The 23,779-nt window shown below is 45.7% G+C and overlaps 1 protein-coding gene across 2 annotated transcripts in view; it reads right to left on the minus strand.

The window, feature by feature from the left end:
* The window catches only part of LOC112239675 (zinc finger protein 501), a 49,405-nt gene that overhangs the window by 24,239 nt on the left and 1,387 nt on the right, over nucleotides 1–23,779 (minus strand). The window lies entirely within an intron of this gene.

Genomic DNA, 23,779 nt, shown 5'->3' on the forward strand with positions numbered 1-23,779 from the left:
GTAGGTTGCCAGGCTAGGGTAGGTTGTATCTCACTAGGTCATGCCAGTAGGTTACAGTATCTCTAGGTCATGCCAGTAGGTTACAGTAGGTTGTATCTCTCTAGGTCATGCCAGTAGGTTACAGTAGGTTGTATCTCTCTAGGTCATGCCAGTAGGTTACAGTAGGTTGTATCCAGGCATGCCAGGGTTACAGGTTGTATCTCTCTAGGTCATGCCAGTAGGTTACAGTATCTCTCTCGGTCATGCCTGTAGGTTACAGTAGGTTGTAACTCTCTAGGTAATGCCAGTAGACTACAGTAGGTTGCTAGGCTAGGGTAGGTTGTATCTCTCTAGGTCATGCCAGTAGGTTCTTCGGTCATGCCAGTAGGTTACATCTCTCTAGGTCATGCCAGTAGGCTCCAGTAGGTTGTATCTCTCTAGGTCATGCCAGTAGACTCCAGTAGGTTGCCAGGCTAGGGTAGGTTGTATCTCTCTAGGTCATGCCAGTAGGTTACAGTAGGTTGTATCTCTCTAGGTCATGCCAGTAGGTTACAGTAGGTTTTATCTCTAGGTCATGCCAGTAGGCTACAGTAGGTTGCAACTCTCTAGGTCATGCCATTAGACTACAGTAGGTTGTATCTGGTTTTATTTCTAGCTCATGCCAGTAGGTTACAGTAGGTTGTATCTCTCTAGGTCATGCCAGTAGGTTACAGTAGGTTTATCTCTCTAGGTCATGCCAGTAGGTTACAGTAGGTTGTAACTCTCTAGGTCATGCCAGTAGGTTACAGTAGGTTGTATCTCACTAGGTCATGCCAGTAGGTTACAGTAGGTTGTATCTCTCTCTAGGTCATGCCAGTAGGTTACAGTAGGTTGTATCTCACTAGGTCATGCCAGTAGGTTACAGTAGGTTGTATCTCTCTAGGTCATGCCAGTAGGTTGTATTTAGGTCATGCCATGTAGGTTCTGTGGTTGTCTCTCACACTGCTATGCTTTATCTTGCCAGGTAGGTTGTTAAATGAGAACTTGTATCTCAACTAGGTCATGCCAGTAGGCTACAGTAGGTTGTAACTCTCTAGGTCATGCCAGTAGACTCCAGTAGGTTGTCAGGCTAGGGTAGGTTGTATCTCTCTAGGTCATGCCAGTAGGGTACAGTAGGTTGTATCTCTCTAGGTCATGCCAGTAGGCTACAGTAGGTTGTATCTCTCTAGGTCATGCCAGTAGGTTACAGTAGGTTGTATCTCTCTAGGTCATGCCAGTAGGTTGTATCTCTCTAGGTCATGCCAGTAGACTACAGTAGGTTGCCAGGCTAGGGTAGGTTGTATCTCTTTAGGTCATGCCAGTAGGTTGTATCTCTCTAAGTCATGCCAGTAGTATACAGTAGGTTGTAACTCTCTAGGTCATGCCAGTAGGTTACAGTAGGTTGTATCTCTCTAGGTCATGCCAGTAGGTTGTATCTCTCTCGGTCATGCCAGTAGGCTTACAGTAGGTTGTAACTCTCTAGGTCATGCCAGTAGACTACAGTAGGTTGTATCTATCTAGCTCATGCCAGTAGGTTACAGTAGGTTGTATCTCTCTAGGCCATGCCAGTACGGTTACAGTAGGTTTATTCTCTAGGTCATGCCAGTAGGTTGTATCTTCTAGGTCATGCCAGTAGGCTACAGTAGGTTGTATCTCTCTAGGTCATGCCAGTAGGTTGTATCTTTCTCGGTCATGCCAGTTAGTTGTAACTCTCTAGGTCATGCCAGTAGGCTGCTAGGGTAGGGTTGTATCTCTCTAGGTCATGCCAGTAGACTCCAGTAGGTTGCCAGTCTAGGGTAGGTTGTATCTCTCTAGGTCATGCCAGTAGGTTACAGTAGGTTGTATCTCTCTAGGTCATGCCAGTAGGTTACAGTAGGTTTTATCTCTAGGTCATGCCAGTAGGCTACAGTAGGTTGCAACTCTCTAGGTCATGTCAGTAGACTACAGTAGGTTGCACCTCTATGCCAGTGGTTTTATTTCTCTCTCTAGGTCATGCCAGTAGGTTACAGTAGGTTGTATCTCTCTAGGTCATGCCAGTAGGTTACCAGGCTAGGGTAGGTTGTATCTCACTAGGTCATGCCAGTAGGTTACAGTAGGTTTTATCTCTAGGTCATGCCAGTAGGCTACAGTAGATTGTAACTCTCTAGGTCATGCCAGTAGGTTACAGTAGGTTGTATCTCTCTAGGTCATGCCAGTAGGTTCCAGTAGGTTGTATCTCTCTAGGTCATGCCAGTAGGTTACAGTAGGTTGTATCTCACTAGGTCATGCCAGTAGGTTACAGTAGGTTGTATCTCACTAGGTCATGCCAGTAGGTTACAGTAGGTTGTATCTCTCTAGGTCATGCCAGTAGGTTGTATTTATTCCATGTGTAACTCTGTGTTGTCTGCTCACACTGCTATGCTTTATCTTGGCCAGGTCGCAGTTGTAAATGAGAACTTGTTCTCAACTAGCCTCGTCATGCCAGTAGGCTACAGTAGGTTGTAACTCTCTAGGTCATGCCAGTAGACTCCAGTAGGTTGTCAGGCTAGGGTAGGTTGAATTTCTCTAGGTCATGCCAGTAGGGTACAGTAGGTTGTATCTCTCTAGGTCATGCCAGTAGGCTACAGTAGGTTGTATCTCTCTAGGTCATGCCAGTAGGTTACAGTAGGTTGTATCTCTCTAGGTCATGCCAGTAGGTTGTATCTCTCTAGGTCATGCCAGTAGACTACAGTAGGTTGCCAGGCTAGGGTAGGTTGTATCTCTTTAGGTCATGCCAGTAGGTTGTATCTCTCTCGTCATGCCAGTAGTATACAGTAGGTTGTAACTCTCTAGGTCATGCCAGTAGGTTACAGTAGGTTGTATCTCTCTAGGTCATGCCAGTAGGCTACAGTAGGTTGTATCTCTCTAGGTCATGCCAGTAGGCTACAGTAGGTTGTAACTCTCGGTCATGCCAGTAGACTACAATAGGTTGTATCTATCTAGCTCATGCCAGTAGGTTACAGTAGGTTGTATCTCTCTAGGCCATACCAGTACGCTACAGTAGGTTTATTTCTCTAGGTCATGCCAGTAGGTTGTATCTTCTAGGTCATGCCAGTAGGTCACAGTAGGTTGTATCTCTCTAGGTCATGCCAGTAGGTTGTATCTTTCTCGGTCATGCCTGTAGGTTACAGTAGATTGTAACTCTCTAGGTAATGCCAGTAGACTACAGTAGGTTGCTAGGCTAGGGTAGGTTGTATCTCTCTAGGTCATGCCAGTAAGTTGTAACTCTCTCGGTCATACCAGTAGGTTACATCTCTCTAGGTCATGCCAGCAGGCTACAGTAGGTTGTAACTCTCTAGGTCATGCCAGTATTCCACAGTAGGTTGTAACTCTCTAGGTCATGCCAGTAGGTTACAGTAGGTTGTAACTCTCTAGGTCATGCCAGTAGACTACAGTAGGTTGCATCCCTCTAGGCCATGCCAGTAGGCAAGGGTAGGTTGTATCTCTCTAGGTCATGCCAGTAGGTTACAGTAGGTTGTAACTCTCTAGGTCATGCCAGTAGACTCCAGTAGCTTGCCAGGCTAGGGTAGGTTGTATCTCTCTAGGTCATGCCAGTAGGTTACAGTAGGTTGTAACTCTCTAGGTCATGCCAGTAGACTCCAGTAGCTTGCCAGGCTAGGGTAGGTTGTATCTCTCTAGGTCATGCCAGTAGGTTACAGTAGGTTGTATCTCTCTAGGTCATGCCAGTAGGTTACAGTAGGTTGTAACTCTCTAGGTCATGCCAGTAGGTTACAGTAGGTTGTATCTCTCTAGGTCATGGCAGTAGGTTACAGTAGGTTGTATCTCTCTAGGTCATGCCAGTAGACTCTTAGTCCCAGGCAGTAGGTTGTATCTCTCTAGGTCATGCCAGTAGGTTACAGTAGGTTGTATCTCTCTAGGTCATGCCAGTAGGTTACAGTAGGTTGTATCTCTCTAGGTCATGCCAGTAGGTTGTATCTCTCTAGGTCATGCCAGTAGGTTACAGTAGGTTGTATCTCTCTAGGTCATGCCATAGGTTCCAGTAGGTTGTATCTCTCTAGGTCATGCCAGTAGGTTACAGTAGGTTGTATCTCTCTAGGTCATGCCAGTAGGTTACAGTAGGTTGTAACTCTAGGTCATACCAGTAGGTTACAGTAGGTTTTATCTCTAGGTCATGCCAGTAGGCTACAGTAGGTTGCAACTCTCTAGGTCATGCCAGTAGACTCCAGTAGCTTGCCAGGCTAGGGTAGGTTGTATCTCTCTAGGTCATGCCAGTAGGTTACAGTAGGTTGTATCTCTCTAGGTCATGCCAGTAGGTTACAGTAGGTTGTATCTCTCTAGGTCATGCCAGTAGGTTACAGTAGGTTGTATCTCTCTAGGTCATGCCAGTAGGTTACAGTAGGTTGTATCTCTCTAGGTCATGCCAATAGGTTACAGTAGGTTGTAACTCTAGGTCATACCAGTAGGTTACAGTAGGTTTTATCTCTAGGTCATGCCAGTAGGCTACAGTAGGTTGCAACTCTCTAGGTCATGCCAGTAGACTCCAGTAGCTTGCCAGGCTAGGGTAGGTTGTATCTCTCTAGGTCATGCCAGTAGGTTACAGTAGGTTGTATCTCTCTAGGTCATGCCAGTAGGTTACAGTAGGTGTATCTCTCTAGGTCATGCCAGTAGGTTACAGTAGGTTGTATCTCTCTAGGTCATGCCAGTAGGTTACAGTAGGTTGTATCTCTCTAGGTCATGCCAATAGGTTACAGTAGGTTGTAACTCTAGGTCATACCAGTAGGTTACAGTAGGTTTTATCTCTAGGTCATGCCAGTAGGCTACAGTAGGTTGCAACTCTCTAAGTCATGCCAGTAAGTTGTAACTCTCTCAGTCATGCCAGTAGGTTACAGTAGGTTGTATCTCTAGGTCATGCCAGTAGGTTACAGTAGGTTGTATCTCTCTAGGTCATGCCAGTAGGTTACAGTAGGTTGTATCTCTCTAGGTCATGCCAGTAGGTTGTAGGTTGTATCCATGTGGTTTTATTTCTCTGGTCATGCCAGTAGACTCAGTAGGTTGCCAGGCTAGTAGGTTACAGTAGGTTGTATCTCTCTAGGTCATGCCAGTAGGTTACAGTTTGTATCTCTCTAGGTCATGCCAGTAGACTACAGTAGGTTGCCAGGCAACTTGTATCTCTCTAGGTCATGCCAGTAGGCTACAGTAGGTTGTATCTCTCTAGGTCATGCCAGTAGGTTGTAACTCTCTAGGTCATGCCAGTACACTACAGTAGGTTTATCTCTCTAGGTCATGCCAGTAGGTTGTATCTTCTAGGTCATGCCAGTAGGCTACAGTAGGTTGTATCTCTCTAGGTCATGCCAGTAGGTTACAGTAGGTTGTATCTCTAGGTCATGCCAGTAGGTTACAGTAGGTTGTATCTCTCTAGGTCATGCCAGTAGGTTACAGTAGGTTGTATCTCTCTAGGTCATGGCAGTAGGTCACAGTAGGTTGTATCTATCTAGCTCATGCCAGTAGGTTGTATCTCTCTCTAGGTCATGCCAGTAGGTTACATTAGGTTGTATCTCTCTAGGTCATGCCAGTAGGTTACAGTAGGTTGTATTGGTTGGATCTCTCTAGGTCATGCCAGTAGGTTACAGTAGGTTGTATCTCTCTAGGTCATGCCAGTAGGTTACAGTAGGTTGTATCTCTCTCATGCCAGTAGGCTACAGTAGGTTGTATCTCTCTAGGTCATGCCAGTAGGTTACAGTAGGTTGTATCTCTCTAGGTCATGCCAGTAGGTTGTATCTCTCTAGGTCATGCCAGTAGGTTACAGTAGGTTGTATCTCTCTAGGTCATGCCAGTAGGTTGTATCTCTCTAGGTCATGCCAGTAGGTCATGCCAGTAGGTTGTATCCAGTAGGTTGTATCTCTCTAGGTCATGCCAGTAGGTTACAGTAGGTTGTATCTCTCTAGGTCATGCCAGTAGGTTACAGTAGGTTGTAACTCTCTAGGTCATGCCAGTAGACTACAGTAGGTTGCTAGGCTCATGCCAGTAGGTTGTATCTCTCTAGGTCACGCCAGTAGGTTTTATCTCTCTCTAGGTCATGCCAGTAGGTTACAGTAGGTTGTAACTCTCTAGGTCATGCCAGTAGGTTACAGTAGGTTGTATCTCTCTAGGTCATGCCAGTAGACTCCAGTAGGCCAGGCTAGGGTAGGTTGTATCTCTCTAGGTCATGCCAGTAGACTACAATAGGTTGTATCTACTAGGTCATGCCAGTAGGTTACAGTAGGTTGTATATCTCTAGGTCATGCCAGTAGGTTACAGTAGGTTTATCTCTCTTCGTCATGCCAGTAGGTTGTATCTTCTAGGTCATGCCAGTAGGTTACAGTAGGTTGTATCTCTCTAGGTCATGCCAGTAGGTTTGTATCTCTCTAGGTCATGCCAGTAGGTTACAGTAGGTTGTATCTCTCTAGGTCATGCCAGTAGGTTACAGTAGGTTGTATCTCTAGGTCATGCCAGTAGGTACAGTAGGTTGTATCTCTCTAGGTCATGCCAGTAGGTTACAGTAGGTTGTAACTCTCTAGGTCATGCCAGTAGGTTACAGTAGGTTGTATCTCTAGGTCATGCCAGTAGGTTACAGTAGGTTGTAACTCTCTAGGTCATGCCAGTAGACTCCAGTAGCTTGCCAGGCTAGGGTAGGTTGTATCTCTCTAGGTCATGCCAGTAGGTTACAGTAGGTTGTATCTCTCTAGGTCATGCCAGTAGGTTACAGTAGGTTGTATCTCTCTAGGTCATGCCAGTAGGTTACAGTAGGTTGTATCTCTCTAGGTCATGCCAGTAGGTTACAGTAGGTTGTATCTCTCTAGGTCATGCCAGTAGGTTACAGTAGGTTGTAACTCTAGGTCATGCCAGTAGGTTACAGTAGGTTGTATCTCTCTAGGTCATGCCAGTAGGTTACAGTAGGTTGCCAACTCTAGGTCATACCAGTAGGTTACAGTAGGTTTTATCAAGGTCATGCCAGTAGGTTGTAGGTTGCTCTCTAGGTCATGCCAGTAGGTTACAGTAGGTTTGTATCTCTCTAGGTCATGCCAGTAGGTTACAGTAGGTTGTATCTCTCTAGGTCATGCCAGTAGGTTACAGTAGGTTGTATCTCTCTAGGTCATGCCAGTAGGTTCCAGTAGGTTGTATCTCTCTAGGTCATGCCAGTAGGTTACAGTAGGTTGTATCTCTCTAGGTCATGCCAATAGGTTACAGTAGGTTGTAACTCTAGGTCATACCAGTAGGTTACAGTAGGTTTTATCTCTAGGTCATGCCAGTAGGCTACAGTAGGTTGCAACTCTCTAGGTCATGCCAGTAGACTCCAGTAGCTTGCCAGGCTAGGGTAGGTTGTATCTCTCTAGGTCATGCCAGTAGGTTACAGTAGGTTGTATCTCTCTAGGTCATGCCAGTAGGTTACAGTAGGTTGTATCTCTCTAGGTCATGCCAGTAGGTTACAGTAGGTTGTATCTCTCTAGGTCATGCCAGTAGGTTACAGTAGGTTGTATCTCTCTAGGTCATGCCAATAGGTTACAGTAGGTTGTAACTCTAGGTCATACCAGTAGGTTACAGTAGGTTTTATCTCTAGGTCATGCCAGTAGGCTACAGTAGGTTGCAACTCTCTAAGTCATGCCAGTAAGTTGTAACTCTCTCAGTCATGCCAGTAGGTTACAGTAGGTTGTATCTCTCTAGGTCATGCCAGTAGGTTACAGTAGGTTGTATCTCTCTAGGTCATGCCAGCAGGTTACAGTAGGTTGTAACTCTCTAGGTCATGCCATTAGACTACAGTAGGTTGTATCCAAGTGGTTTTATTTCTCTAGGTCATGCCAGTAGACTCAGTAGGTTGCCAGGCTAGGGTAGGTTGTATCTCTCTAGGTCATGCCAGTAGGTTACAGTAGGTTGTATCTCTCTAGGTCTTGCCAGTAGACTCCAGTAGGTTGCCAGGCTAGGGTAGGTTGTATCTCTCTAGGTCATGCCAGTAGGGTACAGTAGGTTTATCTCTCTAGGTCATGCCAGTAGGTTGTAACTCTCTAGGTCATGCCAGTACACTACAGTAGGTTTATCTCTCTAGGTCATGCCAGTAGGTTGTATCTTCTAGGTCATGCCAGTTAGTTAAAGTAGGTTGTATCTCTCTAGGTCATTCCAGTAGGTTATGGTAGATTGTAACTCTCTAGGTCATACCAGTAGGTTACAGTAGGTTTTATCTCTCTAGGTCATGCCAGTAGGTTACAGTAGGTTGTATCTCTCTAGGTCATGGCAGTAGGTCACAGTAGGTTGTATCTATCTAGCTCATGCCAGTAGGTTGTATCTCTCTTGGTCATGCCAGTAGGTTACATTAGGTTGTATCTCTCTAGGTCATGCCAGTAGGTTACAGTAGTTTGTATCCAAGTGGTTGGATCTCTCTAGGTCATGCCAGTAGATTACAGTAGGTTGTATCTCTCTAGGTCATGTCAGTGGGTTACAGTAGGTTGTATCTCTCTAGGTCATGCCAGTAGGTTGTATCTCTCTCGGTCATGCCAGTAGGTTGCATTAGGTTGTATCTCTCTAGGTCATGCCAGTAGGTTGCAGTAGTTTGTATCCAAGTGGTTGTAACTCTCTAGGCCATGCCAGTAGGCTACAGTAGGTTGTATCTCTCTATGTCATGTCAGTGGATTACAGTAGGTTGTATCTCTCTAGGTCATGTCAGTGGGTTACAGTAGGTTGTATCTCTCTAGGTCATGCCAGTAGGTTGTATCTCTCTCGGTCATGCCAGTAGGTTACAGTGGGTTGTATCTCTCTAGGCCATGCCAGTATGCTACAGTAGGTTTATCTCTCTAGGTCATGCCAGTAGGTTGTATCTTCTAGGTCATGCCAGTAGGTTACATTAGGTTGTATCTCTCTAGGTCATGCCAGTAGGTTGTATCTCTCTCGGTCATGCCAGTAGGCAACAGTAGGTTGTATCCAAGTGGTTGTATCTCTCTAGGTCAAGCCAGTAGGTTACAGTAGGTTGTAACTCTCTAGGTCATGCCAGTAGGTTACAGTAGGTTGTAACTCTCTAGGTAATGCCAGTAGACTACAGTAGGTTGCTAGGCTAGGGTAGGTTGTATCTCTCTAGGTCACGCCAGTAGGTTTTATCTCTCTCGTCATGCCAGTAGGTTACAGTAGGTTGTATATCTAGGTCATGCCAGTAGGCTAGGCAGTAGGTTGTATCTCTCTAGGTCATGCCAGTAGACTCCAGTAGGTTGCCAGGCTAGGGTAGGTTGTATCTCTCTAGGTCATGCCAGTAGACTACAATAGGTTGTATCTATCTAGCTCATGCCAGTAGGTTACAGTAGGTTGTATATGTCTAGGCCATACCAGTACGCTACAGTAGGTTTATCTCTCTTCGTCATGCCAGTAGGTTGTATCTTCTAGGTCATGCCAGTAGGTTACAGTAGGTTGTATCTCTCTAGGTCATGCCAGTAGGTTGTATCTCTCTCGGTCATGCCAGTAGGTTACAGTAGGTTGTAACTCTCTAGGTAATGCCAGTAGGTTACAGTAGGTTGTATCTCTAGGTCATGCCAGTAGGCTACAGTAGGTTGTATCTCTCTAGGTCATGCCAGTAGGCTCCAGTAGGTTGTAAATCTCTAGGTCATGCCAGTGCCAGTAGGTTGCCAGGCTAGGGTAGTAGGTTGTATCTCTAGGTCATGCCAGTAGGTTACAGTAGGTTGTATCTCTCTAGGTCATGCCAGTAGGCTCCAGTAGGTTGTATCTCTAGGTCATGCCAGTAGACTCCAGTAGGTTGCCAGGCTAGGGTAGGTTGTATCTCTCTAGGTCATGCCAGTAGGTTACAGTAGGTTGTATCTCTCTAGGTCATGCCAGTAGGTTCAGTAGGTTTTATCTCTAGGTCATGCCAGTAGGCTACAGTAGGTTGCAACTCTCTAGGTCATGTCATTAGACTACAGTAGGTTGTATCCAAGTAGGTTTATTTCTCTAGGTCATGCCAGTAGGTTACAGTAGGTTGTATCTCTCTAGGTCATGCCAGTAGGTTACAGTAGGTTGTATCTCTCTAGGTCATGCCAGTAGGCTACAGTAGGTTGTCTCTCTATGCCAGTAGGCTACAGTTTGTAACTCTCTAGGTCATGCCAGTAGTAGGTTGTATCTCTTCTAGGTCATGCCAGTAGGTTACAGTAAGTTGTATCTCTCTAGGTCATGCCAGTAGGTTACAGTAGGTTGTATTTCTCTAGGTCATGCCAGTAGGTTGTATCTATCTAGGTCATGCCAGTAGGTTACAGTAGGTTGTATCTCTCTAGGTCATGCCAGTAGGTTGTATCTCTCTAGGTCATGCCAGTAGGTTACAGTAGGTTGTAACTCTCTAGGTAATGCCAGTAGACTACAGTAGGTTGCTAGGCTAGGGTAGGTTGTATCTCTCTAGGTCATGCCAGTAGGCTACAGTAGGTTGTAACTCTCTAGGTCATGCCAGTATTCCACAGTAGGTTGTATCTCTCTAGGTCATGCCAGTAGGTTACAGTAGGTTGTATCTCTCTAGGTCATGCCAGTAGGTTACAGTAGGTTGTATCTCTCTAGTCATGCCAGTAGACTCCAGTAGGTTGCCAGGCTAGGGTAGGTTGTATCTCTCTAGGTCATGCCAGTAGGTTACAGTAGGTTGTATCTCTCTAGGTCATGCCAGTAGGTTACAGTAGGTTGTATCTCTCTAGGTCATGCCAGTAGGTTACAGTAGGTTGTATCTAGGTCATGCCAGTAGGTTTGTATCTCTAGGTCATGCCAGTAGGTTACAGTAGGTTAGGCAGTAGGTTGTAACTCTAGGTCATGCCAGTAGGTTACAGTAGGTTTTATCTCTAGGTCATGCCAGTAGGTTACAGTAGGTTGTATCTCTAGGTCATGCCAGTAGACTCCAGTAGGTTGCCAGGCTAGGGTAGGTTGTATCTCTCTAGGTCATGCCAGTAGGTTACAGTAGGTTGTATCTCTCTAGGTCATGCCAGTAGGTTACAGTAGGTTGTATCTCTCTAGGTCATGCCAGTAGGTCATGCCAGTAGGTTACAGTAGGTTGTATCTCTCTAGGTCATGCCAGTAGGTTACAGTAGGTTGTATCTCTCTAGGTCATGCCAGTAGGTTACAGTAGGTTGTATCTCTCTAGGTCATGCCAGTAGGTACAGTAGGTTGTATCTCTCTAGGTCAGTAGGTCATGCAGTAGGTTGTAGGTTGTATCTCTCTAGGTCATGCCAGTAGGTTACAGTAGGTTGTATCTCTCTAGGTCATGCCAGTAGGTTACAGTAGGTTGTATCCAAGTGGTTTTATTTCTCTAGGTCATGCCAGTAGACTCCAGTAGGTTGCCAGGCTAGGGTAGGTTGTATCTCTCTAGGTCATGCCAGTAGGTTACAGTAGGTTGTATCTCTCTAGGTCAGTAGACTCCAGTAGGTTGTATCTCAGGCTGCCAGTAGGTTACAGTAGGTTGTATCTCTCTAGGTCATGCCAGTAGGCTACAGTAGGTTGTATCTCTCTAGGTCATGCCAGTAGGTTACAGTAGGTTGTATCCCTCTAGGTCATGCCAGTAGGTTACAGTAGGTTGTATCTCTCTAGGTCATGCCAGTAGGTTACAGTAGGTTGTATCTCTCTAGGTCATGCCAGTAGGTTACAGTAGGTTGTATCTCTCTAGGTCATGCCAGTAGGTTACAGTAGGTTGTATCTCTCTAGGTCATGCCAGTAGGTTGTATCATGCCAGTAGGTTACAGTAGGTTGTATCTCTCTAGGTCATGCCAGTAGGTTACAGTAGGTTGTATCCAAGTGGTGTTATTTCTCTAGGTCATGCCAGTAGGTTACAGTAGGTTGTATCTCTCTAGGTCATGCCAGTAGGCTACAGTAGGTTGTATCTCTCTAGGTCATGCCAGTAGGCTACAGTAGGTTGTATCTCTCTAGGTCATGCCAGTAGGGTCATGTCATTAGACTACAGTAGGTTGTATCCAAGTCTCTAGGTCAAGCCAGTAGAATACAGTAGGTTGTAACTCTCTAGGTCATGCCAGTAGGCTACAGTAGGTTGTATCTCTCTAGGTCATGCCAGTAGGTTACAGTAGGTTATATCTCTCTAGGTCATGCCAGTAGGCTACAGTAGGTTGTATCTCTCTAGGTCAAGCCAGTAGGCTACAGTAGATTGTATCTCTCTAGGTCATGCCAGTAGGTTACAGTAGGTTGCCAGGCTAGGGTAGGTTGTAAATCTCTAGGTCATGCCAGTAGGTTACAGTAGGTTGTATCTATCTAGCTCATGCCAGTAGGTTACAGTAGGTTGTATCTGTCTAGGTCATACCAGTACGCTACAGTAGGTTTATCTCTCTTCGTCATGCCAGTAGGTTGTATCTTCTAGGTCATGCCAGTAGGTTACAGTAGGTTGTATCTCTCTAGGTCATGCCAGTAGGTTGTATCTCTCTCGGTCATGCCAGTAGGTTACAACTCTCTAGGTAATGCCAGTAGACTACAGTAGGTTGCTAGGCTAGGGTAGGTTGTATCTCTCTAGGTCACGCCAGTAGGTTACAGTAGGTTGTATCTCTCTCGTCATGCCAGTAGGTTACAGTAGGTTGTATCTCTAGGTCATGCCAGTAGGCTACAGTAGGTTGTATCTCTCTAGGTCATGCCAGTAGGCTCCAGTAGGTTGTAAATCTCTAGGTCATGCCAGTAGACTCCAGTAGGTTGCCAGGCTAGGGTAGGTTGTATCTCTCTAGGTCATGCCAGTAGGTTACAGTAGGTTGTATCTCTCTAGGTCATGCCAGTAGGCTCCAGTAGGTTGTATCTCTCTAGGTCATGCCAGTAGACTCCAGTAGGTTGCCAGGCTAGGGTAGGTTGTATCTCTCTAGGTCATGCCAGTAGGTTACAGTAGGTTGTATCTCTCTAGGTCATGCCAGTAGGTTACAGTAGGTTTTATCTCTAGGTCATGCCAGTAGGCTACAGTAGGTTGCAACTCTCTAGGTCATGTCATTAGACTACAGTAGGTTGTATCCAAGTGGTGTTATTTCTCTCGGTCATGCCAGTAGGTTACAGTAGGTTGTATCTCTCTAGGTCATGCCAGTAGGCTACAGTAGGTTGTATCTCTCTAGGTCATGCCAGTAGGCTACAGTAGGTTGTATCTCTCTAGGTCATGCCAGTAGGCTACAGTAGGTTGCAACTCTCTAGGTCATGTCATTAGACTACAGTCTGTATCCAAGTGGTGTTATTTCTCTCGGCCATGCCAGTAGGTTACAGTAGGTTGTATCTCTCTAGGTCATGCCAGTAGGCTACAGTAGGTTGTATCTCTCTAGGTCATGCCAGTAGGCTACAGTAGGTTGTATCTCTCTAGGTCATGCCAGTAGGCTACAGTAGGTTGTAACTCTCGGTCATGCCAGTAGACTACAATAGGTTGTATCTATCTAGCTCATGCCAGTAGGTTACAGTAAGTTGTATCTCTCTAGGTCATGCCAGTAGGTTACAGTAGGTTTATTTCTCTAGGTCATGCCAGTAGGTTGTATCTTCTAGGTCATGCCAGTAGGTTACAGTAGGTTGTATCTCTCTAGGTCATGCCAGTAGGTTGTATCTCTCTCGGTCATGCCTGTAGGTTACAGTAGGTTGTAACTCTCTAGGTAATGCCAGTAGACTACAGTAGGTTGCTAGGCTAGGGTAGGTTGTATCTCTCTAGGTCATGCCAGCAGGCTACAGTAGGTTGTAACTCTCTAGGTCATGCCAGTATTCCACAGTAGGTTGTAACTCTCTAGGTCATGCCAGTAGGTTACAGTAGGTTGCATCTCTCTAGGCCATGCCAGTAGGCTAGGTAGGTTGTATCTCTCTAGGTCATGCCAGTAGGTTACAGTAGGTTGTAACTCTCTAGGTCATGCCAGTAGACTCCAGTAGCTTGCCAGGCTAGGGTAGGTTGTATCTCTCTAGGTCATGCCAGTAGGTTACAGTAGGTTGTATCTCTCTAGGTCATGCCAGTAGGTTACAGTAGGTTGTATCTCTCTAGGTCATGCCAGTAGGTTCCAGTAGGTTGTATCTCTCTAGGTCATGCCAGTAGGTTACAGTAGGTTGTATCTCTCTAGGTCATGCCAATAGGTTACAGTAGGTTGTAACTCTAGGTCATACCAGTAGGTTACAGTAGGTTTTATCTCTAGGTCATGCCAGTAGGCTACAGTAGGTTGCAACTCTCTAGGTCATGCCAGTAGACTCCAGTAGCTTGCCAGGCTAGGTAGGTTGTATCTCTCTAGGTCATGCCAGTAGGTTACAGTAGATTGTATCTCTCTAGGTCATGCCAGTAGGTTACAGTAGGTTGTATCTCTCTAGGTCATGCCAGTAGACTCCAGTAGGTTGCCAGGCTAGGGTAGGTTGTATCTCTCTAGGTCATGCCAGTAGACTACAATAGGTTGTATCTATCTAGCTCATGCCAGTAGGTTACAGTAGGTTGTATATGTCTAGGCCATACCAGTACGCTACAGTAGGTTTATCTCTCTTCGTCATGCCAGTAGGTTGTATCTTCTAGGTCATGCCAGTAGGTTACAGTAGGTTGTATCTCTCTAGGTCATGCCAGTAGGTTGTATCTCTCTCGGTCATGCCAGTAGGTTACAGTAGGTTGTAACTCTCTAGGTAATGCCAGTAGACTACAGTAGGTTGCTAGGCTAGGGTAGGTTGTATCTCTCTAGGTCATGCCAGTAGGTTACAGTAGGTTGTATCTCTCTAGGTCATGCCAGTAGGTTGTATCTCTCTAGGTCATGCCAGTAGACTCCAGTAGGTTGCCAGGCTAGGGTAGGTTGTATCTCTCTAGGTCATTCCAGTAGGTTACAGTAGGTTGTATCTCTCTAGGTCATGCCAGTAGGTTCAGTAGGTTTTATCTCTAGGTCATGCCAGTAGGCTACAGTAGGTTGCAACTCTCTAGGTCATGTCATTAGACTACAGTAGGTTGTATCCAAGTGGTGTTATTTCTCTCGGTCATGCCAGTAGGTTACAGTAGGTTGTATCTCTCTAGGTCATGCCAGTAGGCTACAGTAGGTTGTATCTCTCTAGGTCATGCCAGTAGGCTACAGTAGGTTGTAACTCTCGGTCATGCCAGTAGACTACAATAGGTTGTATCTATCTAGCTCATGCCAGTAGGTTACAGTAAGTTGTATCTCTCTAGGCCATGCCAGTAGGTTACAGTAGGTTTATTTCTCTAGGTCATGCCAGTAGGTTGTATCTCTCTAGGTCATGCCAGTAGGCTACAGTAGGTTGTATCTCTCTAGGTCATGCCAGTAGGTTGTATCTCTCTCGGTCATGCCTGTAGGTTACAGTAGGTTGTAACTCTCTAGGTAATGCCAGTAGACTACAGTAGGTTGCTAGGCTAGGGTAGGTTGTATCTCTCTAGGTCATGCCAGTAAGTTGTAACTCTCTCGGTCATGCCAGTAGGTTACATCTCTCTAGGTCATGCCAGTAGGCTCCAGTAGGTTGTATCTCTCTAGGTCATGCCAGTAGACTCCAGTAGGTTGCCAGGCTAGGGTAGGTTGTATCTCTCTAGGTCATGCCAGTAGGTTACAGTAGGTTGTATCTCTCTAGGTCATGCCAGTAGGTTACAGTAGGTTGTATCTCTCTAGGTCATGCCAGTAGGTTACAGTAGGTTGTATCTCTCTAGGTCATGCCAGTAGGTTACAGGTAGGTTGTATCTCTCTAGGTCATGCCAATAGGTTACAGTAGGTTGTAACTCTAGGTCATACCAGTAGGTTACAGTAGGTTTTATCTCTAGGTCATGCCAGTAGGCTACAGTAGGTTGCAACTCTCTAAGTCATGCCAGTAAGTTGTAACTCTCTCAGTCATGCCAGTAGGTTACAGTAGGTTGTATCTCTCTAGGTCATGCCAGTAGGTTACAGTAGGTTGTATCTCTCTAGGTCATGCCAGCAGGTTACAGTAGGTTGTAACTCTCTAGGTCATGCCATTAGACTACAGTAGGTTGTATCCAAGTGGTTTTATTTCTCTAGGTCATGCCAGTAGACTCCAGTAGGTTGCCAGGCTAGGGTAGGTTGTATCTCTCTAGGTCATGCCAGTAGGTTACAGTAGGTTGTATCTCTCTAGGTCTTGCCAGTAGACTCCAGTAGGTTGCCAGGCTAGGGTACGTTGTATCTCTCTAGGTCATGCCAGTAGGGTATAGTAGGTTTATCTCTCTAGGTCATGCCAGTAGGTTGTAACTCTCTAGGTCATGCCAGTACACTACAGTAGGTTTATCTCTCTAGGTCATGCCAGTAGGTTGTATCTTCTAGGTCATGCCAGTTAGTTAAAGTAGGTTGTATCTCTCTAGGTCATTCCAGTAGGTTATGGTAGATTGTAACTCTCTAGGTCATACCAGTAGGTTACAGTAGGTTTTATCTCTCTAGGTCATGCCAGTAGGTTACAGTAGGTTGTATCTCTCTAGGTCATGGCAGTAGGTCACAGTAGGTTGTATCTATCTAGCTCATGCCAGTAGGTTGTATCTCTCTTGGTCATGCCAGTAGGTTACATTAGGTTGCATCCTCTAGGCCATGCCAGTAGGCAAGGGTAGGTTGTATCTCTCTAGGTCATGCCAGTAGGTTACAGTAGGTTGTAACTCTCTAGGTCATGCCAGTAGACTCCAGTAGCTTGCCAGGCTAGGGTAGGTTGTATCTCTCTAGGTCATGCCAGTAGGTTCCAGTAGGTTGTATCTCTCTAGGTCATGCCAGTAGGTTACAGTAGGTTGTATCTCTGTAGGTCATGCCAATAGGTTACAGTAGGTTGTAACTCTAGGTCATACCAGTAGGTTACAGTAGGTTTTATCTCTAGGTCATGCCAGTAGGCTACAGTAGGTTGCAACTCTCTAGGTCATGCCAGTAGACTCCAGTAGCTTGCCAGGCTAGGGTAGGTTGTATCTCTCTAGGTCATGCCAGTAGGTTACAGTAGGTTGTATCTCTCTAGGTCATGCCAGTAGGTTACAGTAGGTGTATCTCTCTAGGTCATGCCAGTAGGTTACAGTAGGTTGTATCTCTCTAGGTCATGCCAGTAGGTTACAGTAGGTTGTATCTCTCTAGGTCATGCCAATAGGTTACAGTAGGTTGTAACTCTAGGTCATACCAGTAGGTTACAGTAGGTTTTATCTCTAGGTCATGCCAGTAGGCTACAGTAGGTTGCAACTCTCTAAGTCATGCCAGTAAGTTGTAACTCTCTCAGTCATGCCAGTAGGTTACAGTAGGTTGTATCTCTCTAGGTCATGCCAGTAGGTTACAGTAGGTTGTATCTCTCTAGGTCATGCCAGCAGGTTACAGTAGGTTGTAACTCTCTAGGTCATGCCATTAGACTACAGTAGGTTGTATCCAAGTGGTTTTATTTCTCTAGGTCATGCCAGTAGACTCCAGTAGGTTGCCAGGCTAGGGTAGGTTGTATCTCTCTAGGTCATGCCAGTAGGTTACAGTAGGTTGTATCTCTCTAGGTCTTGCCAGTAGACTCCAGTAGGTTGCCAGGCTAGGGTACGTTGTATCTCTCTAGGTCATGCCAGTAGGGTACAGTAGGTTTATCTCTCTAGGTCATGCCAGTAGGTTGTAACTCTCTAGGTCATGCCAGTACACTACAGTAGGTTTATCTCTCTAGGTCATGCCAGTAGGTTGTATCTTCTAGGTCATGCCAGTTAGTTAAAGTAGGTTGTATCTCTCTAGGTCATTCCAGTAGGTTATGGTAGATTGTAACTCTCTAGGTCATACCAGTAGGTTACAGTAGGTTTTATCTCTCTAGGTCATGCCAGTAGGTTACAGTAGGTTGTATCTCTCTAGGTCATGGCAGTAGGTCACAGTAGGTTGTATCTATCTAGCTCATGCCAGTAGGTTGTATCTCTCTTGGTCATGCCAGTAGGTTACATTAGGTTGTATCTCTCTAGGTCATGCCAGTAGATTACAGTAGGTTGTATCCAAGTGGTTGGATCTCTCTAGGTCATGTCAGTGGGTTACAGTAGGTTGTATCTCTCTAGGTCATGCCAGTAGGTTGTATCTCTCTCGGTCATGCCAGTAGGTTGCATTAGGTTGTATCTCTCTAGGTCATGCCAGTAGGTTGCAGTAGTTTGTATCCAAGTGGTTGTAACTCTCTAGGCCATGCCAGTAGGCTACAGTAGGTTGTATCTCTCTATGTCATGTCAGTGGATTACAGTAGGTTGTATCTCTCTAGGTCATGCCAGTAGGTTGTATCTCTCTCGGTCATGCCAGTAGGTTACAGTGGGTTGTACCTCTCTAGGCCATGCCAGTATGCTACAGTAGGTTTATCTCTCTAGGTCATGCCAGTAGGTTGTATCTTCTAGGTCATGCCAGTAGGTTACATTAGGTTGTATCTCTCTAGGTCATGCCAGTAGGTTGTATCTCTCTCGGTCATGCCAGTAGGCAACAGTAGGTTGTATCCAAGTGGTTGTATCTCTCTAGGTCAAGCCAGTAGGTGACAGTAGGTTGTAACTCTCTAGGTCATGCCAGTAGGTTACAGTAGGTTGTAACTCTCTAGGTAATGCCAGTAGACTACAGTAGGTTGCTAGGCTAGGGTAGGTTGTATCTCTCTAGGTCACGCCAGTAGGTTTTATCTCTCTCGTCATGCCAGTAGGTTACAGTAGGTTGTATCTCTAGGTCATGCCAGTAGACTCCAGTAGGTTGCCAGGCTAGGGTAGGTTGTATCTCTCTAGGTCATGCCAGTAGACTACAATAGGTTGTATCTATCTAGCTCATGCCAGTAGGTTACAGTAGGTTGTATATGTCTAGGCCATACCAGTACGCTACAGTAGGTTTATCTCTCTTCGTCATGCCAGTAGGTTGTATCTTCTAGGTCATGCCAGTAGGTTACAGTAGGTTGTATCTCTCTAGGTCATGCCAGTAGGTTGTATCTCTCTCGGTCATGCCAGTAGGTTACAGTAGGTTGTAACTCTCTAGGTAATGCCAGTAGACTACAGTAGGTTGCTAGGCTAGGTAGGTTGTATCTCTCTAGGTCACGCCAGTAGGTTCCCAGTAGGTTACAGTAGTTGTATCTCTAGGTCATGCCAGTAGGCTACAGTAGGTTGTATCTCTCTAGGTCATGCCAGTAGGCTCCAGTAGGTTGTATCTCTCTAGGTCATGCCAGTAGACTCCAGTAGGTTGCCAGGCTAGGGTAGGTTGTATCTCTCTAGGTCATACCAGTAGGTTACAGTAGGTTGTATCTCTCTAGGTCATGCCAGTAGGTTGTATCTCTCTAAGTCATGCCAGTAGACTACAGTAGGTTGCCAGGCTAGGGTAGGTTGTATCTCTTTAGGTCATGCCAGTAGGTTACAGTAGGTTGTATCTCTCTAGGTCATGCCAGTAGGTTCAGTAGGTTTTATCTCTAGGTCATGCCAGTAGGCTACAGTAGGTTGCAACTCTCTAGGTCATGTCATTAGACTACAGTAGGTTGTATCCAAGTGGTGTTATTTCTCTCGGTCATGCCAGTAGGTTACAGTAGGTTGTATCTCTCTAGGTCATGCCAGTAGGCTACAGTAGGTTGTATCTCTCTAGGTCATGCCAGTAGGCTACAGTAGATTGTAACTCTCGGTCATGCCAGTAGACTACAATAGGTTGTATCTATCTAGCTCATGCCAGTAGGTTACAGTAAGTTGTATCTCTCTAAGCCATGCCAGTAGGTTACAGTAGGTTGTATCTCTCTAGGTCATGCCAGTAGGTTGTATCTCTCTCGGTCATGCCTGTAGGTTACAGTAGGTTGTAACTCTCTAGGTAATGCCAGTAGACTACAGTAGGTTGCTAGGCTAGGGTAGGTTGTATCTCTCTAGGTCATGCCAGTAAGTTGTAACTCTCTCGGTCATGCCAGTAGGTTACATCTCTCTAGGTCATGCCAGCAGGCTACAGTAGGTTGTAACTCTCTAGGTCATGCCAGTATTCCACAGTAGGTTGTAACTCTCTAGGTCATGCCAGTAGGTTACAGTAGGTTGTAACTCTCTAGGTCATGCCAGTAGACTACAGTAGGTTGCATCCCTCTAGGCCATGCCAGTAGGCTAGGGTAGGTTGTATCTCTCTAGGTCATGCCAGTAGGTTACAGTAGGTTGTAACTCTCTAGGTCATGCCAGTAGACTCCAGTAGCTTGCCAGGCTAGGGTAGGTTGTATCTCTCTAGGTCATGCCAGTAGGTTACAGTAGGTTGTATCTCTCTAGGTCATGCCAGTAGGTTACAGTAGGTTGTATCTCTCTAGGTCATGCCAGTAGGTTACAGTAGGTTGTATCTCTCTAGGTCATGCCAGTAGGTTGTATCTCTCTCGGTCATGCCAGTAGGCAACAGTAGGTTGTATCCAAGTGGTTGTATCTCTCTAGGTCAAGCCAGTAGGTTACAGTAGGTTGTAACTCTCTAGGTCATGCCAGTAGGTTACAGTAGGTTGTAACTCTCTAGGTAATGCCAGTAGACTACAGTAGGTTGCTAGGCTAGGGTAGGTTGTATCTCTCTAGGTCACGCCAGTAGGTTTTATCTCTCTCGTCATGCCAGTAGGTTACAGTAGGTTGTATATCTAGGTCATGCCAGTAGGCTACAGTAGGTTGTATCTCTCTAGGTCATGCCAGTAGACTCCAGTAGGTTGCCAGGCTAGGGTAGGTTGTAAATCTCTAGGTCATGCCAGTAGACTACAATAGGTTGTATCTATCTAGCTCATGCCAGTAGGTTACAGTAGGTTGTATATGTCTAGGCCATACCAGTACGCTACAGTAGGTTTATCTCTCTTCGTCATGCCAGTAGGTTGTATCTTCTAGGTCATGCCAGTAGGTTACAGTAGGTTGTATCTCTCTAGGTCATGCCAGTAGGTTGTATCTCTCTCGGTCATGCCAGTAGGTTACAACTCTCTAGGTAATGCCAGTAGACTACAGTAGGTTGCTAGGCTAGGGTAGGTTGTATCTCTCTAGGTCACGCCAGTAGGTTACAGTAGGTTGTATCTCTCTAGGTCATGCCAGTAGGTTACAGTAGGTTGTATCTCTAGGTCATGCCAGTAGGCTACAGTAGGTTGTATCTCTCTAGGTCATGCCAGTAGGCTCCAGTAGGTTGTAAATCTCTAGGTCATGCCAGTAGACTCCAGTAGGTTGCCAGGCTAGGGTAGGTTGTATCTCTCTAGGTCATGCCAGTAGGTTACAGTAGGTTGTATCTCTCTAGGTCATGCCAGTAGGCTCCAGTAGGTTGTATCTCTCTAGGTCATGCCAGTAGGCTACAGTAGGTTGCAACTCTCTAGGTCATGTCATTAGACTACAGTAGGTTGTATCCAAGTGGTGTTATTTCTCTCGGTCATGCCAGTAGGTTACAGTAGGTTGTATCTCTCTAGGTCATGCCATTAGGCTACAGTAGGTTGTATCTCTCTAGGTCATGCCAGTAGGCTACAGTAGGTTGTATCTCTCTAGGTCATGCCAGTAGGCTACAGTAGGTTGTAACTCTCGGTCATGCCAGTAGACTACAATAGGTTGTATCTATCTAGCTCATGCCAGTAGGTTACAGTAAGTTGTATCTCTCTAGGCCATGCCAGTAGGTTACAGTAGGTTTATTTCTCTAGGTCATGCCAGTAGGTTGTATCTTCTAGGTCATGCCAGTAGGTTACAGTAGGTTGTATCTCTCTAGGTCATGCCAGTAGGTTGTATCTCTCTCGGTCATGCCTGTAGGTTACAGTAGGTTGTAACTCTCTAGGTAATGCCAGTAGACTACAGTAGGTTGCTAGGCTAGGGTAGGTTGTATCTCTCTAGGTCATGCCAGCAGGCTACAGTAGGTTGTAACTCTCTAGGTCATGCCAGTATTCCACAGTAGGTTGTAACTCTCTAGGTCATGCCAGTAGGTTACAGTAGGTTGCATCCCTCTAGGCCATGCCAGTAGGCTAGGGTAGGTTGTATCTCTCTAGGTCATGCCAGTAGGTTACAGTAGGTTGTAACTCTCTAGGTCATGCCAGTAGACTCCAGTAGCTTGCCAGGCTAGGGTAGGTTGTATCTCTCTAGGTCATGCCAGTAGGTTACAGTAGGTTGTATCTCTCTAGGTCATGCCAGTAGGTTACAGTAGGTTGTATCTCTCTAGGTCATGCCAGTAGGTTACAGTAGGTTGTATCTCTCTAGGTCATGCCAGTAGGTTACAGTAGGTTGTATCTCTCTAGGTCATGCCAATAGGTTACAGTAGGTTGTAACTCTAGGTCATACCAGTAGGTTACAGTAGGTTTTATCTCTAGGTCATGCCAGTAGGCTACAGTAGGTTGCAACTCTCTAGGTCATGCCAGTAGACTCCAGTAGCTTGCCAGGCTAGGGTAGGTTGTATCTCTCTAGGTCATGCCAGTAGGTTACAGTAGGTTGTATCTCTCTAGGTCATGCCAGTAGGTTACAGTAGGTTGTATCTCTCTAGGTCATGCCAGTAGGTTACAGTAGGTTGTATCTCTCTAGGTCATGCCAGTAGGTTACAGTGGGTTGTATCTCTCTAGGTCATGCCAATAGGTTACAGTAGGTTGTAACTCTAGGTCATACCAGTAGGTTACAGTAGGTTTTATCTCTAGGTCATGCCAGTAGGCTACAGTAGGTTGCAACTCTCTAAGTCATGCCAGTAAGTTGTAACTCTCTCAGTCATGCCAGTAGGTTACAGTAGGTTGTATCTCTCTAGGTCATGCCAGCAGGTTACAGTAGGTTGTAACTCTCTAGGTCATGCCATTAGACTACAGTAGGTTGTATCCAAGTGGTTTTATTTCTCTAGGTCATGCCAGTAGACTCCAGTAGGTTGCCAGGCTAGGGTAGGTTGTATCTCTCTAGGTCATGCCAGTAGGTTGCAGTAGGTTGTATCTCTCTAGGTCTTGCCAGTAGACTCCAGTAGGTTGCCAGGCTAGGGTACGTTGTATCTCTCTAGGTCATGCCAGTAGGGTACAGTAGGTTGTAACTCTCTAGGTCATGCCAGTACACTACAGTAGGTTGTATCTCTCTAGGTCATGCATTCAGTAGGTTGTATCTTCTAGGTCATGCCAGTAGGTTACAGTAGGTTGTATCTCTCTAGGTCATGCCAGTAGGTTACAGTAGGTTGTATCTCTCTAGGTCATGGCAGTAGGTCACAGTAGGTTGTATCTATCTAGCTCATGCCAGTAGGTTGTATCTCTCTTGGTCATGCCAGTAGGTTACATTAGGTTGTATCTCTCTAGGTCATGCCAGTAGGTTACAGTAGTTTGTATCCAAGTGGTTGGATCTCTCTAGGTCATGCCAGTAGATTACAGTAGGTTGTATCTCTCTAGGTCATACCAGTAGGTTACAGTAGGTTTTATCTCTCTAGGTCATGCCAGTAGGTTACAGTAGGTTGTATCTCTCTAGGTCATGGCAGTAGGTCACAGTAGGTTGTATCTATCTAGCTCATGCCAGTAGGTTTATCTCTCTTGGTCATGCCAGTAGGTTACAGTAGTTTGTATCCAAGTGGTTGGATCTCTCTAGGTCATGCCAGTAGATTACAGTAGGTTGTATCTCTCTAGGTCATGTCAGTGGGTTACAGTAGTTGTATCTCTCTAGGTCATGCCAGTAGGTAGTATCTCTCTAGGTCATGCCAGTAGGTTACAGTAGGTTGTAGGTTGCAGTAGTTTGTATCCAAGGTTGTAACTCTCTAGGTCATGCCAGTAGGTTACAGTAGGTTGTATCCAAGTGGTTACAACTCTCTAGGTCATGCCAGTAGGTTACAGTAGGTTGTATCTCTCTAGGTCATGCCAGTAGGTTGTATCTCTCTCGGTCATGCCAGTAGGTTACAGTGGGTTGTATCTCTCTAGGCCATGCCAGTATGCTACAGTAGGTTTATCTCTCTAGGTCATGCCAGTAGGTTGTATCTTCTAGGTCATGCCAGTAGGTTACAGTAGGTTGTATCTCTCTAGG

This window comes from Oncorhynchus tshawytscha, linkage group LG32 (assembly GCF_018296145.1).
Source record: "Oncorhynchus tshawytscha isolate Ot180627B linkage group LG32, Otsh_v2.0, whole genome shotgun sequence".
Lineage (NCBI taxonomy): Eukaryota > Metazoa > Chordata > Actinopteri > Salmoniformes > Salmonidae > Oncorhynchus > Oncorhynchus tshawytscha.